The sequence below is a fragment of the Heterodontus francisci genome, unplaced genomic scaffold (assembly GCF_036365525.1).
Source record: "Heterodontus francisci isolate sHetFra1 unplaced genomic scaffold, sHetFra1.hap1 HAP1_SCAFFOLD_58, whole genome shotgun sequence".
Lineage (NCBI taxonomy): Eukaryota > Metazoa > Chordata > Chondrichthyes > Heterodontiformes > Heterodontidae > Heterodontus > Heterodontus francisci.
This window is the reverse complement of record NW_027142006.1, coordinates 6,341,149-6,353,960: the sequence shown is the minus strand read 5'-3', so window position 1 is coordinate 6,353,960 and position 12,812 is coordinate 6,341,149. Positions and strand designations below refer to the sequence as shown.

General features: G+C 43.7%; 1 non-coding gene across 1 annotated transcript; it reads left to right on the top strand.

The window, feature by feature from the left end:
• Positions 1 to 73, top strand: trnaf-gaa (transfer RNA phenylalanine (anticodon GAA)). Its single transcript has one exon. It is a non-coding gene; the product is annotated as a tRNA-Phe (tRNA).
• The last annotated feature ends 12,739 nt before the right edge of the window (positions 74 to 12,812 follow it).

The window sequence follows — 12,812 nt, the reverse complement described above, 5'->3', positions numbered from 1 at the left end:
GCTGAAATAGCTCAGTTGGGAAAGCGTTAAACTGAAGATCTAAAGGTTCCTGGTTCAATCCCGGGTTTCAGCAACTTTGCTTCCTTATGCGTCCCTTGCCTTGGTTCTGATTTTCCAGTTGCACAATTTACTTTGAAATTATTTACCAAGCACCAGTGGATTGAATTTGAAAAACAACACAGAGTCATTTACAGCACAGAAGGTGGTCGTTTGGCCTATCACATCCACGCTGGCTCTCCCCGGAGCAATCTAGTCAGTTCCACTCACCAGCTCGATCCCTTTCCTCCTGCGAGTTTCTTTCCTTCAAGTATCCATCTAATTTCATTTTCAAATCATTGATTGTCTCTGCTTCCACCACACTCGTGGGCCAAGTCATTACCACCCACAACATAAGAAAGTTCCACCTCATCAAGGATGGGAAATACTTACATCTTCTATATTTGCTTATTCTCTATTTCTATGAGAATAGACTGGCAGTCAACATGAAAGGAAACCCAAAAATCTTCGAGCAGCATGTAGATGATAAGTGGGTAGTAAGAGGTTGAGTCGGGCCTATTAGGGACAAAAAGGATAATATAAGCTTAGAGGTGCAGGGCAATGTTAATCTACTTAATGAGTACTTTGTATCAGTGATCACTAAGGAAGTGGAATTTGACAAAATATCAGTCGAAGTGAAGAGAGTAGAGTCAATGGAGAGGGTACAAATTGAGAGAGGGAGGTACTAAAAAGGCTGGCTGTGCTTAGGGTAGATAAATCACCTGGTCTGGATGGCTGGCATCCCAGGTTGCGAAAGGAAATGCGGATGCAGATAATGGAAGAGTTTGCCATAATCTTCCAATCTTCCCTGGATACGGGGGAGGTGCCAGAGGATTAAACAGTGGCAAATGCGACGCCCTTATTCAAGAAAGGGTGTAAGGACAGTCCGGCTAACTACAGGCTAGTTAGATTAACAGCAGCGGTGGGTAAGGTTTTAGAAAGAATAATCAGGGTAAAAAATCAACAGTCACTTGGAGAGGTTTGAGTTAATTAAGTAGAGTGAGCATGGATTTATAAATGGGAGTTCATGCTTGACTAATCTAACTGCATTTTTTGATGAACTAACAGAGCAGCTTGATGAAGGGAATGCAGTGGATGTTGTTTATATGGATTTTAGGGAAGCGTTTGACAAGGTACCACATAAAAGTGGGGTTTACAAAATTGAGGTTCGTGATATAGGAGGGTCAGTGTCCAATTGGATAGAAAATTGGTTTAAGGACAGAAAACAGGGAGTCTAATGAAATGATTCTTTGTCAGACTGGAGGATAGTCGACAGAGGTGTTCCCCAAGGGTCAGTGCTGGAACCACTGCTTTTTTTGCTAAAGATAAATGACTTGGATCTTGGAATATTGAGTCGAATCTCAAAATATCCCGATGACAACAAACTTGGAGGAGTGGCAAACAGTGAGGATGATATGAACTGCCTGCAACAGGACAATGATAGGCTAGCAGAATGGGCAGACAGGTGGCAGATGGAATTTAATAGTGACAAGTGTGAGGTGATGTATTTTGGCATATGGAATAGGGAGAGGCAATATTTACTTAATGGCACAGTTCTAAAGTGTGTGTTGGAATAGAGGGACTTGGGGTTCATGTGCATCAATCTTTGGAGGTGGCAAGACATATTGCGAGAGTGGTTAGCAAAGCATATGGGATCTTGGGCTTGAAAAAAAGAGGCATTGAGTACAAAGCAGGGAAGTTATGCTGAACCATTATAAAGCTCTGGTTAGGCCCCAGTTGGAGTGTTGCTTCCAGTCTTGCTTACCACACTTAAGAAAGAATGTGAGCGTCCTTGAGAGGATGCAGAGGAAATTCACCAGAATGGATCCAGGGATGGAGGATTTTAGTTACAAGGTTAGGTTGGAAAAGCTAGGGTTGTTCTACCTGCATCAAAGGAGAGTGAGGGGAGAATTGATAGATGTGTTTTCGGCTATGACAGTTTTAAATAAATTGGCAAGGAAACATTGTTCCCGTTAACTATTGGTACAAGGACTAGGGGACACAGATTGAAGGTTTTGGACAGGAGATACAGGGGGAATGTGCGCAAGAACGTGTTTGCACTGATTGGTGATGATCTGTAACTCGCTGCCCAAGAGGGCGGTGGAAATGGAGACAATCGAGGATTACAAAAGGAATTTGAATGGGCACTTGAAGGAAATAATTTTACAGGGCTATGGGATCGAGCAGACAAGTAATAACTCGTCTCCACTCCTAGTATTTCTAAATCCCACACATTCACTATAATGTGAACAATTCTTTCCTGTTGTGTCTCTCTCAGATTTGTAAACTTCACTGTATTGGAGTGAAGTGACATCTACTGGCAAGAAACAAGAACTGCCGTGATGAGATCAGCCATGATTGTATTGAACGGCAGAGCAGGCTCGAGTGGCTGACTTGCCGACTCCGGCTCCTCGTTCTTATGTTCATAGAATCATGCAGCACAGAAGGAGGCCATTCGGCCCCATTGTGCCTCTGCTGACTCTCTGACAAAAAGATGCAATTAGTCCAACCCCCTGCCTATTTCCCCATAATCCTGGAGAATTTCACTTTGAAATATTTGTCCAATTCCTTTATGAAAGTTATAATTGAATCTGTTTCCACCACCCTGTCAGACAATTCATTCCAAATCCGAATCAGTTACTGGGTAAAAAGATCTCTCCTCACCTCCCCTTGACATTTCTGGCCAATTATTTTAAATCTGTGTCCTCTGGTTACTGACCCCCAGGACAGTGGAAACAGTTTCTCCCTCTCTACCCTATGAAAATCCTTCATGATTCTGAACACCTCTATTAAATCTTCCCTTAACCTTCTCTACTCTGAGGAGAACAATCCCAGCTTCACCAGCCTGTCCAGAGAACTGACACCCCTCATCTCTGGTATCATTCTAGTAAATCTCCTCTGAACTGTCTCAGAAGCTTTGATGTCCTTTCTAAAGCCTGGTGCCCAGAACTGGACACATTACTCGAGCTGAGATCGAGCCAGCGACGCCCACATCCCACGAACGAATAAAAAAACGCTCCCGAACCAGTCCCCAATTCTTAAGCATTTATCGACGCTCCCTGCCCAGTCCCCAAATCTTATTCATTTAGAAACGCTCCCTGCCCAGTCTCCAACTCTTATTCAATTATCGACACTCCCTGCCCAGTCCCCAATTCTTATCCATTTACAGACGCTCCCTGACCAGTACCCAAATTTTATTCATTTAGAGACGCTCCCTGACCAGTCCCCAATTCTTATCCATTTATGGACGCCGTTTCGGGAAGCCTCACCGGGAAAAGCTTCACCTCCGCCATCCGCAGGGATACAGATGGGACTGTTCCATCTTATTGTGGCCCTGAGGCCCTGCTCCAGCTGTGTGAGCCCGCAAAGTCTTCTCGCACTTTGTGAATATCCCGCTCCAACTCCGAACCCGCAGCTCGAGCTGCTGACAAAGCTCCCTACCGCGCCTGCGCGCCCCGCTCCTGTCACAGATAGGGCGGATTCTAGGCCGCTGAGCATTCTGGGTATCACACCTGTCATTAATGCTATTCTTTCAGCTGAAAGGTTTTATTACGTACATTTCATGACCTGGAATCGTCGTGAGTGTTTTCTTTTGCACCTGTCAGTGCCTGGGAGGATAGAGTCAGCTTCACTTTGCAGCCATGAGTTTCTGGTGTGAGAAAGTGGTGTTTAACTCAGTATATTTCAGTTTTTGGTCTGTGACTGTGGGTATTATTCAGTACTTGTTTGTTTCTGCTATTGCTCTGTGAGTTTCACCACATATCTTTCAACAACTTGTATGTGAGCATCAGCTTTTGTCTATATCTATCAGTTTCTGAGAAGTGAGAAAGGGTTTGATTCTATCCCTATTAGTTTCTGTTACATGCATGTGTCTTTAATCTGCACCTCCTCTGAGTGTGTCTTCGTCTCTGTACTTGTAGGTGAGTATGTGTTTTGCTTTGTATCTCTCAGTCTTTGAAGTGTGAGCCTGGGTTTGTACATAATTTCCTTTGTACCTTGCAGTTGGGATATGAAAGAAAGATTTTTACACGTTACCTGCCAACTGCTGCTACGTGACTGTGGGTTTCACACTGTATCTGTCAATTTCTTGTCTGGTAATGCGAAGTTTACAGTGTACCTGTCAGTTTCTTGCATGTGAGTGTTGATTTCACTCTGAAAAGAATCATAGATCATAGAATAGTTACAGAACAAAAGGAAGCCATTCAGCTCATTGTGCTTGTGCTGCTTCTATGCACGAGCAACTCAGCTCATGCCACAGACTCATGTATTCCATGAAAACATGCAATTTTTCCACTTTAGATAATTATCTTATACCATTTTGAAAGCCATGGTTGAATCAGCCTCCATCACACTCTCAAGCAGTGCATATCAGATCTTAACCACTCGCTGTGCAAAAGAAGTTTTTCCTCATGTTGCCTTTGGTTCTTTTGCCATTCACCTTAAATCGGTGTCCTCAGGTTACAGAGCCGTTAATAATATTCCCCATTGCTTTCTCAGCACTGATGGATTGTGAAGCAGGAGACAGCCAGAAGTCCCACTGAGCCGCAATGACCCCGAGCTGGGAATTAAATGAGATGAAGTTCAATCTTTCACAGCGAGATGCTGCAGAGAGATGAGCCCCGAATCAAAGTGAGACTTTCTCATACTTTTGCTGAATTTCATTTCAAACACTCCTTGTACTCTCTGCTAATGAAGCCTTAAAAAAGGGAAACACAAAATGGCACTCAAACTCACCACCCTGAAATTAAAAGTTTAATGTTTGACTGACTGAACTGTCACTTCTACTCGGTCTCTTATTGGATGGATGCAACTGTATTCTCCAACGCAGGGGTGGCATTCAAATCCTCCCATGGGTCCACATGTCAGACTGAGTTCCATGTTGTAGACTCAAGCAAAGGAAATCTGTTCAGTTCCAAAACTATCAGTGAGTTGAAGCTCATTACGATCATCATCATCAGAGGTCAGAACTACCTGGTGAAAGAAGACAATCTGAAGAAGGATCCACAATTATTCAATGGCATCGACAAAGTGAAAAACAAGAAAATCGATGAGTCAATGCAAGCCAAACAGCAGAAACACTGAAGAATTCCATTCCATTCCAGTCCAGAACCCAGTCCTGTTGTTTTTGGAGTCAGGTCACAATTACTGCAACAACTTTATATTCCCACTTGGCTATCTGTACATTTAGTTTATCAAGCTCTTTGAATCCAGCTCTCTGGTCCTCAAGCAGGCTCCATATGGAAATCAATTCCGCCTTCTGCAAGGCTGAAACCAATCAATGAACTTAAACTAAAAATGCCAAAGAAGAAGGGCTTGTCCAGGATTTGATCCCAGGATCTCTCACACATTAATTAATCACTCACCCTAAGCAAGAATCATACCCCTAGATCAACATGCCCCTGATAGCAGAACTTCCTTTTAGCTCCTGTGGAATTTCACTGGCAGCCAAAGCCGATCATCCATTTTTTTTTCAGAGCAAAGCAACATCTTGCAAATTCTGAAATAAAAACAGAAAGTGTTGGAAATGTTCAGAAATTCTGGCAGCATCTGTGGAGAGAGAAACAGAGTTCACCGTTCAGGGCGTTTTCCTTTTGTTTGAGCCATCCTTTCACACTGCTTCTGTCCACCCAATCTCACTTTCTATTCTATCTAGATTCCACCCACTCACTACCTAAATACAGTTATCATGAATTCCTCATATCTTTTAATAATGACAATTTTATACTTCTGGCCTTTGCTTTGGACTCCACCACCAGTGGAATCATGTCTCCATCAACCCAATCAAACCCATTCACTATTTCCTCACATTGCAATGTTTCTTTCACGCTGACAGACGATGGAATTTCTGCTGCTTGATTGCAGTTCTTGCTTCCTGCCAGTAGTTGTCACCTCACTCCAGTACAGTGAAGGTGACAAATCTGAGAGCACACAACAAGAAGTAATTGTTCACGTTGTTCATTGTTCAGTGAACAGGTCCCTCTATTCCTGCACACTCTTTAGAACTGTGCCATTAAGTATATATTGCCTCTCCCTATTCCTTCTGCTAAAATGCATCACCTCACACTAGTCACTATTAAAATCCATCTGCACCTGTCTGCCCATTCTGCTAGCCTATCACTGTCTTGTTGCAGGTGGTTCATTTCATTCTCAGTGTTTGCCACTTCTCCAAGTTTGGTGTTATCGGCATATTTTGAGATTCTACTCTATATTCCAAGATCCAAGTCATTTTTCTGTCGCAAGTAAAAAGCAGTGGTTCCAGCAGTGAACCTTGGGGAACAGCATTGTCGACAACCTTCCAGTCTGAGAATGAATCATTTATTACGACTTGCTGTTTTCTGTCCTTAAGCCAATTTTCTATCCAATTGGACACTGACCCTCCTATTCCATGAACCTCAATGTTGTTAATCACCCTTTTATGTGTCGTTTCTTAAAATCCATATAAACAACATCCACTGCATGCCCTTCATAAACCTTCTCTGTTAGTTCATCAAAAAATGCAGTTAGATTAGTCAAGCATGAACTCCTATTTATAAATCCATGCTCACTCTCCTTAATTAACTCAAACCTCTCCAAGTGACTGTTGATTTTTTCCCTGATTGTTCTTTCTAAAACCTTACCCACCACTGCTGTTAATCTAACTGGCCTGTAGTTAGCCGGACTGTCCTTACACCCTTTCTTGAATAAGGGTGTCACATTTGCAACTGTTTAATCCTCTGACACCTCCCCCGTATCCAGGGAAGATTGGAAGATTATAGCAAGCCTTTCTGTTGTCTGCATCCACATTTCCTTTCGCAATCTGGGATGAAAGCCATCCGGACCAGGTAATTTATCTTCCTGAAGCATAACCAGCCTTTTCAGTACCTCCCTCTCTCAATTTGTACCCTCTCCATTGCCTCTACACTCTCCACTTCTCCTGATATTTTGTCAAATTCCACTTCCTTAGTGATCATTGATACAAGGTACTTATTAACTAGATTAACATTGCCCTGCAGCTCTAAGTATATATTACCCTCTTTGTCCCTAATGGGGCCCACTTCACCGCTGACTACCTGCTTATTATTTATATACTGCTCGAAGATTTTTGGGTTCCCTTTCATGTTGACTCCCATTCTATTCTCGTAGAGATAGGGAATAAGCGAAATATAGTAGATATAAATATTTCCCATCCTTGGGTGAGGTGGAATTTTTTTATGCTGTGATTGGTAAATCCTGACCCACGAGTGTGGTGGAAGTAGAGACAATCAATGATTTGAAAAAGAAATTGGATGGATACCTGAAGCAAAGGAACTTGCAGGAGGAAAGGGATCGAGCAGGTGAGTGGAACTGAGTAGCTGGCTCCGATAATTGCTGCAGTCACTGCGATCCCCCTTAATTTTGTACAAGGTGACAATGTTTGCATCACGCAAGTTTTGAGCCCTTGTTGAGCTGGACTATGGTGGGCTCACTGTCCAGTTCCTCCATGACAGGGAAGTCTGGAATGGCACTGAGAGCTACTTCAATGACAATGTTCTCCGTTATGTAGAGTTCAAGATAATGCTCCACTCACCTTTCCATCTGCTTGTTAGGTTCAGTGATGATCACCCCTCTCTTTGTCTTCAAAAGGTGCTGATTTAGTTACTACTGGGCCCATTGCTTTCTTAATTCCTTCAAACATAGCATCCCCGGATTCATCAGCAGAGTTTTAACCAGTATTGATTGGTGCAGTGCCGAGCAGTCTGCAGAGACTTGTTTCTGGCAGCTCTGAGAGCATTTAGATGTTGTTTGCTGGGGACTTGTTTGTAGTTCATGAGGGCTCTCCTCTTAGTTGCAGTAACTGACTCCATTTCAGTCCAATAAGCCTCAAACCAGTCAGCATTCCTCCCATCTCTTTTCCGAAACACAGTGAGTGCAGAGTTATAGATGGTGGTGTGCAGATGATTCCACTTTGACACTGCACTGAGGCCTTGAGCATTGTTGTCTGAAAGAGCCTGATCGAGGATGTTGAGGAACTCCTGGGTCCTTTCTGGATCAGTGGTTCGGCAAGTGTTGATCAGAAGACGAGCTTTTATCATGGATGGATGAAGCTTCCTTGGCTGAAGCCTGACCTTGCTACACACCAGGGAGTGATCAGTGTCACAGTCAGCGCTGTGATAGCTGCGAGTGATGAGGACACTGCTGAGGGTGTTATGTCTGGTGAAGATAAGGTCTAGCTGGTGCCAATGGCATGATCTCGGATGTCTCCAGGACACCTTGTAGCACAACTTGACCTGGAAGTAGCTGTTCATCACACAGAATCCATGGTGACAGCATAGCTCCAACAACCTCTGTCCATTTTCATTCATCTTGCCAATCCCCTGGTGCTCTATGCACATTGGCAAAGCTGTGTAGTCAGTACCCAAGCTTGTGTTGAGGTCTCCTAGAAGGTACAGTCCCTCAGTGCTGGGAATTCTACTGATGGCAGTGTCAAGTGTCACATAGAATTGATCCTTGACATCTGGGGTGGAGGTGAGTGTCGGGACATAGATGCACATGAGATTAACTGGGCCCACACTTGTTGACAAGTGAAGAGTAAGAAGTCTCTCTGAGCCTACTGTGGGTGGTTCACTCATTTGAAGTGGCGTGTATTTTACTGTGAAACCCACTCCATGCTCACGAGTTGCCTCTTGGGCTTTCCCCTGCCAGAAGAAGGTATAGTCTTTCTCTTTGAGGGATCCACTTTGAACGAGTCTAGTTTCTTGCAGCACAGCAATGTCCACATTGAGCATTGTGAGTTCCTTGTCGATCACAGCTGTCTTGTGTGTGTCATCAACCTGCAGAAGGTTGTCGGTAAGGCCAGGACACATGGTCCTCACATTCCAGCTTGTGATGCGAAGGACTGGTGTCTTCTTTGTTGAGTTTGTTTTTCTTGGTGCATAGATTATCAATCCGTCTGTTGAGAGATGACTCTCCAAGCTCCAAGCACCCATTGAAGCAAGCAGGTCGTGGCTTCACAGCACCTAACTGACTGGGGGCTGCCCAGCTTGGAGTGAATGGCAGCTATCCAATGAGACACTAAGAGCTCTCCCACTGTCCGAAGTAACCCCTGGCGCTCATACTCTACACCAATTGAATGAGAGCTTATAATCAGTAACTGTTTATTCCCGGGTTGTGCTCATGTTTAACCACGAAGCTGGAGTGTCCTCTCTAGGGCACAGGCCTGGGCAAACAGTATGGAGACCCTGAGCATCAGGACCCCCTCTCAGCATTGCTCGTATTGTCCAAAGGAAAGGAAAAACCAGTACTGTTTGTTACCAGTTCTGTTGTCGGAGTTGCTGGAAAACTGCCTGATAAGTCACAGGGAACCGCCCCCAGGACTCCACTCCGGATTTACTGTCCAGGTTTACTGCCTCAGCCTTCTTATTTATTTATTTAGACATACAGTACTGAAACAGGTCCTTCCAGCCCACCGAGTCTGTACCAACCATCAACCACCCATTTATACTAATCCTACATTAATCCCATATTCCTACCACATCCCCTCAATTCCCCTACCACCTACCTACACTAGGGGCAATTTACAATGGCCAATTTACCTGTCAACCTGCAAGTCTTTGGCTGTGGGAGGAAACCAGAGCACCCGGCAGAAACCCACGCAGTCACAGGGAGAACTTGTAAACTCTGCACAGGCAGTACCCAGAATCGAACGCGGGTCACGAGAGGGGTGAGGCTGCGGTGCAAACCACTGCGCCACTGTGTCTTCTCGAGACACCCCTTGAGAAGTGAGACTTTTTGCCCAGATATGGGGCTCTGTTTCTTGGCATCAGGATGGAACCACACACCAGTGGGCCTGTATGACATGCACAAGGATATCACACACTGCCCCATCTCTGTTACAGATCAGAGTCAGACACTGAACATATTGCAACCCACAAGGACATCACAACCTTCCCGCTCTCTGGGACAGGTCAGTGTGATACACCAAACAAACAGCACCCCACAGGGACCTCATAAATGCCACGTCCCTGTGACAGATCAAGGTCAGACACTGCAAATATTGCAACCACAGGAACATCACAAATTGCCCCATCCCTCGGACAGCTCGGGGTCTGACATTGAACATATTGCAACAACAAGGACATTACTGTATAACTCCCTCCATTCTGAAAAACAAGCATTCACCCTACTTTTTACCCTGCAGCCAATTTTGGATCCACACTGCCACTGCCCCTTTAATCCCATCTGCTTGAATTTTGTTAACAAGTCATAGAGAGATGCAAAACTGAAACAGGCCCTGCGGCCCACTGAGTCTGTGCTGACCAACCACCACCCATTTATAGTAATCCTACACCATAATCCCATATTCCCTACCACATCCCCACCATTCTCTTACCTACACGAGGAGCAATTTACAACAGCCAATTTACCTATCAACCTGCAGTCTTTGCTTGTGGGAGGTAACCGGAGCACCCAGCAGAAACACACACAGTCACAGGGAGAACTTGCAAACTCTGCACAGGCAGTACCCAGAACTGAACCTGGGTTGCGAGAGCTGTGAGGTTGCAGTGCCAACCACTGTGCCATTGTGCTGCCCCAAGTCTAGTTTATTGTACCTTTTCAAACACAATTTTGACGTCCAGACACGTACCATTAACCTCACCACCCTCGTCAACTCTCTCTGAAACTTCATCAAAGAAATTAATTCATTAATTATTTCAGACACAATCTTCTGTTAACCAATCTGTACTGGCTGTCATTTATCAGCCCATGTTCTACCAAGTGACAGTTAATTTCCTCCTGGATAATTGTCTCTAAAAGTTTCCCCACCACCGACATTAGACTAATTGGTCTGTAGTTCCTGGATTTATCTCTCTTTTTAAACAGGGCTGTAATATTCACAACCCTTGCAGACTTATCTTTTAATTCTGGAAAGTCTATTGTAGACAATCACTTTGGGCATGACTTTAACCAATTAAAGCAACAGGATACTTGATTAATAAGTCCAGAACTTTTATTGAGAGTAAAATAGTACTTAATAATTGAAAGTAAAATTATACTTAACAAACTTGGGGAATATAACTTTACAGCTCTGGGGACTGGTCGAGCTTGGTCTCAGAGTGTCACGGTCCTCTTTGTCCAGTCTCGATCCCTCGTCAGATGGAGAACTTGGTTGATGATCTGAGTCTTTACCCCTGAGATCTTCTAGTGTTCCTGCACACTGAAACCTTACAAGATCCCTACTTTTAACCCCTGGATGGCCATCACACCACCATGTAAAATAATAATTGGTCCTCGCTGTTGCTAGGTACATTTAATTGGTTCTTAATAATGTCTTCCACTAACAGTCACCTGTCCTCAGAATCTCAGACATGAGTACAATGGAGTGGTTTCACACTGTCTCCCAATCTGATCTGAAACAAGTTTCCTGTTCATTAAATCTAGACTCTTGAATGTCACGATGTACCATACCATGGGTTTTATCAGGGGTCCTAGAAAGGTCCATTGTTTGAATACATTTAGCTGAAACTGTCCTTTCCCACACAGACACAGAAACTCACAGTAATTAGATTGAACTAACTTTAAATGAAAACCCATTCTCTCTAAAATGTTTATTGATTCATTAATTATAACTCAATCAAGGTTCATTACTTTTACAATCATCTGTTTCAGGATGGGTAGCTACTCATTAATTATACAGGATATAAACGTTAGTACTGAACACAAAATGGTTCCTTTGGTCATGTGTTCATTATAAAATGGCTTTCTTAACGTTGTTAGTTATGACAATGGATACATGATAAAAATGGTCAAGTTAAACTGAGATCGAACTACCCAAGCTTACCTCCATCCTCCAGTCCTCTGGCATCATTCCCATATTCAAGGAGGATTGAAAGATTGTGGTTCGAGTCTCTGCTATTTCCACCCTGACTTCCCTCAGCAACCCAGGATGCAGCCCATCCAGACCGGGTGACTTTTCTACTGTGAGCACTGCAAACCTTGTAATTGTCTCCTCTTTAACTATTTTCATCCCCTCCAAATTCTCCACTTCCTCCTCCTTTACTGTGACATTTGCAGCACCCGTTGGTTTTGTGATGACAGATGAAATGTACTTAATTAGTACCTCAGCCACACCCTCTGCCTCCACAGGATCTCCTAATTGACCCACCCTTTCATTGACTGTCCATATGTTGGTAAAAGACTTCAGTGTTCCCAGTTATGTGACCTGCTAATCTTTTCTCATGCATTCTCTTGCTGATCTCATTTCCTTTTTCAGCTCTCCTCTGTACTTTCCGTATTCTGCTTGTTTCTCTACTGCAGATGAATCCTCACATGATTTTTCAGTGAATGGTTTTTGAACTATTTTGTAAAAGGATTTAGTTTTGTAAATTTCTCCCTAGCTCCCCTCATGGTCAGGCAGAAAGTTTATCTGCTGTGTTTTCAAACAGCAACAGCTTTATTTGAAAAGCCATTGGGACAGGATTCCGGGTTTTAATCCAGTCACAAATCTGGTTCTGATGTCTTGTGGCTCCAGCTGTCACATGACCTGTCAGAGGATGACCTCATAATTGACCCGGTCATGGAGCTGTGGGTTGATGTTTAAATTGCTTCAAAATAATTTTCCAGAAGGACAATCAAAATGAATCGACATATAAAAGGTAGATTTTGTGAATTTGTGCTCCCAGTGGAAATTCCTGCAGAGTCTGCTGGTTTTCATATCCCCAATTCCCCACAGGAAGCTCTGTGCTCGGAGTCTGTATTCATTGCATCAACAGTATACAGAATCATTTCATGGGAGACCCCAGTGTGAATTGTGGACAGGT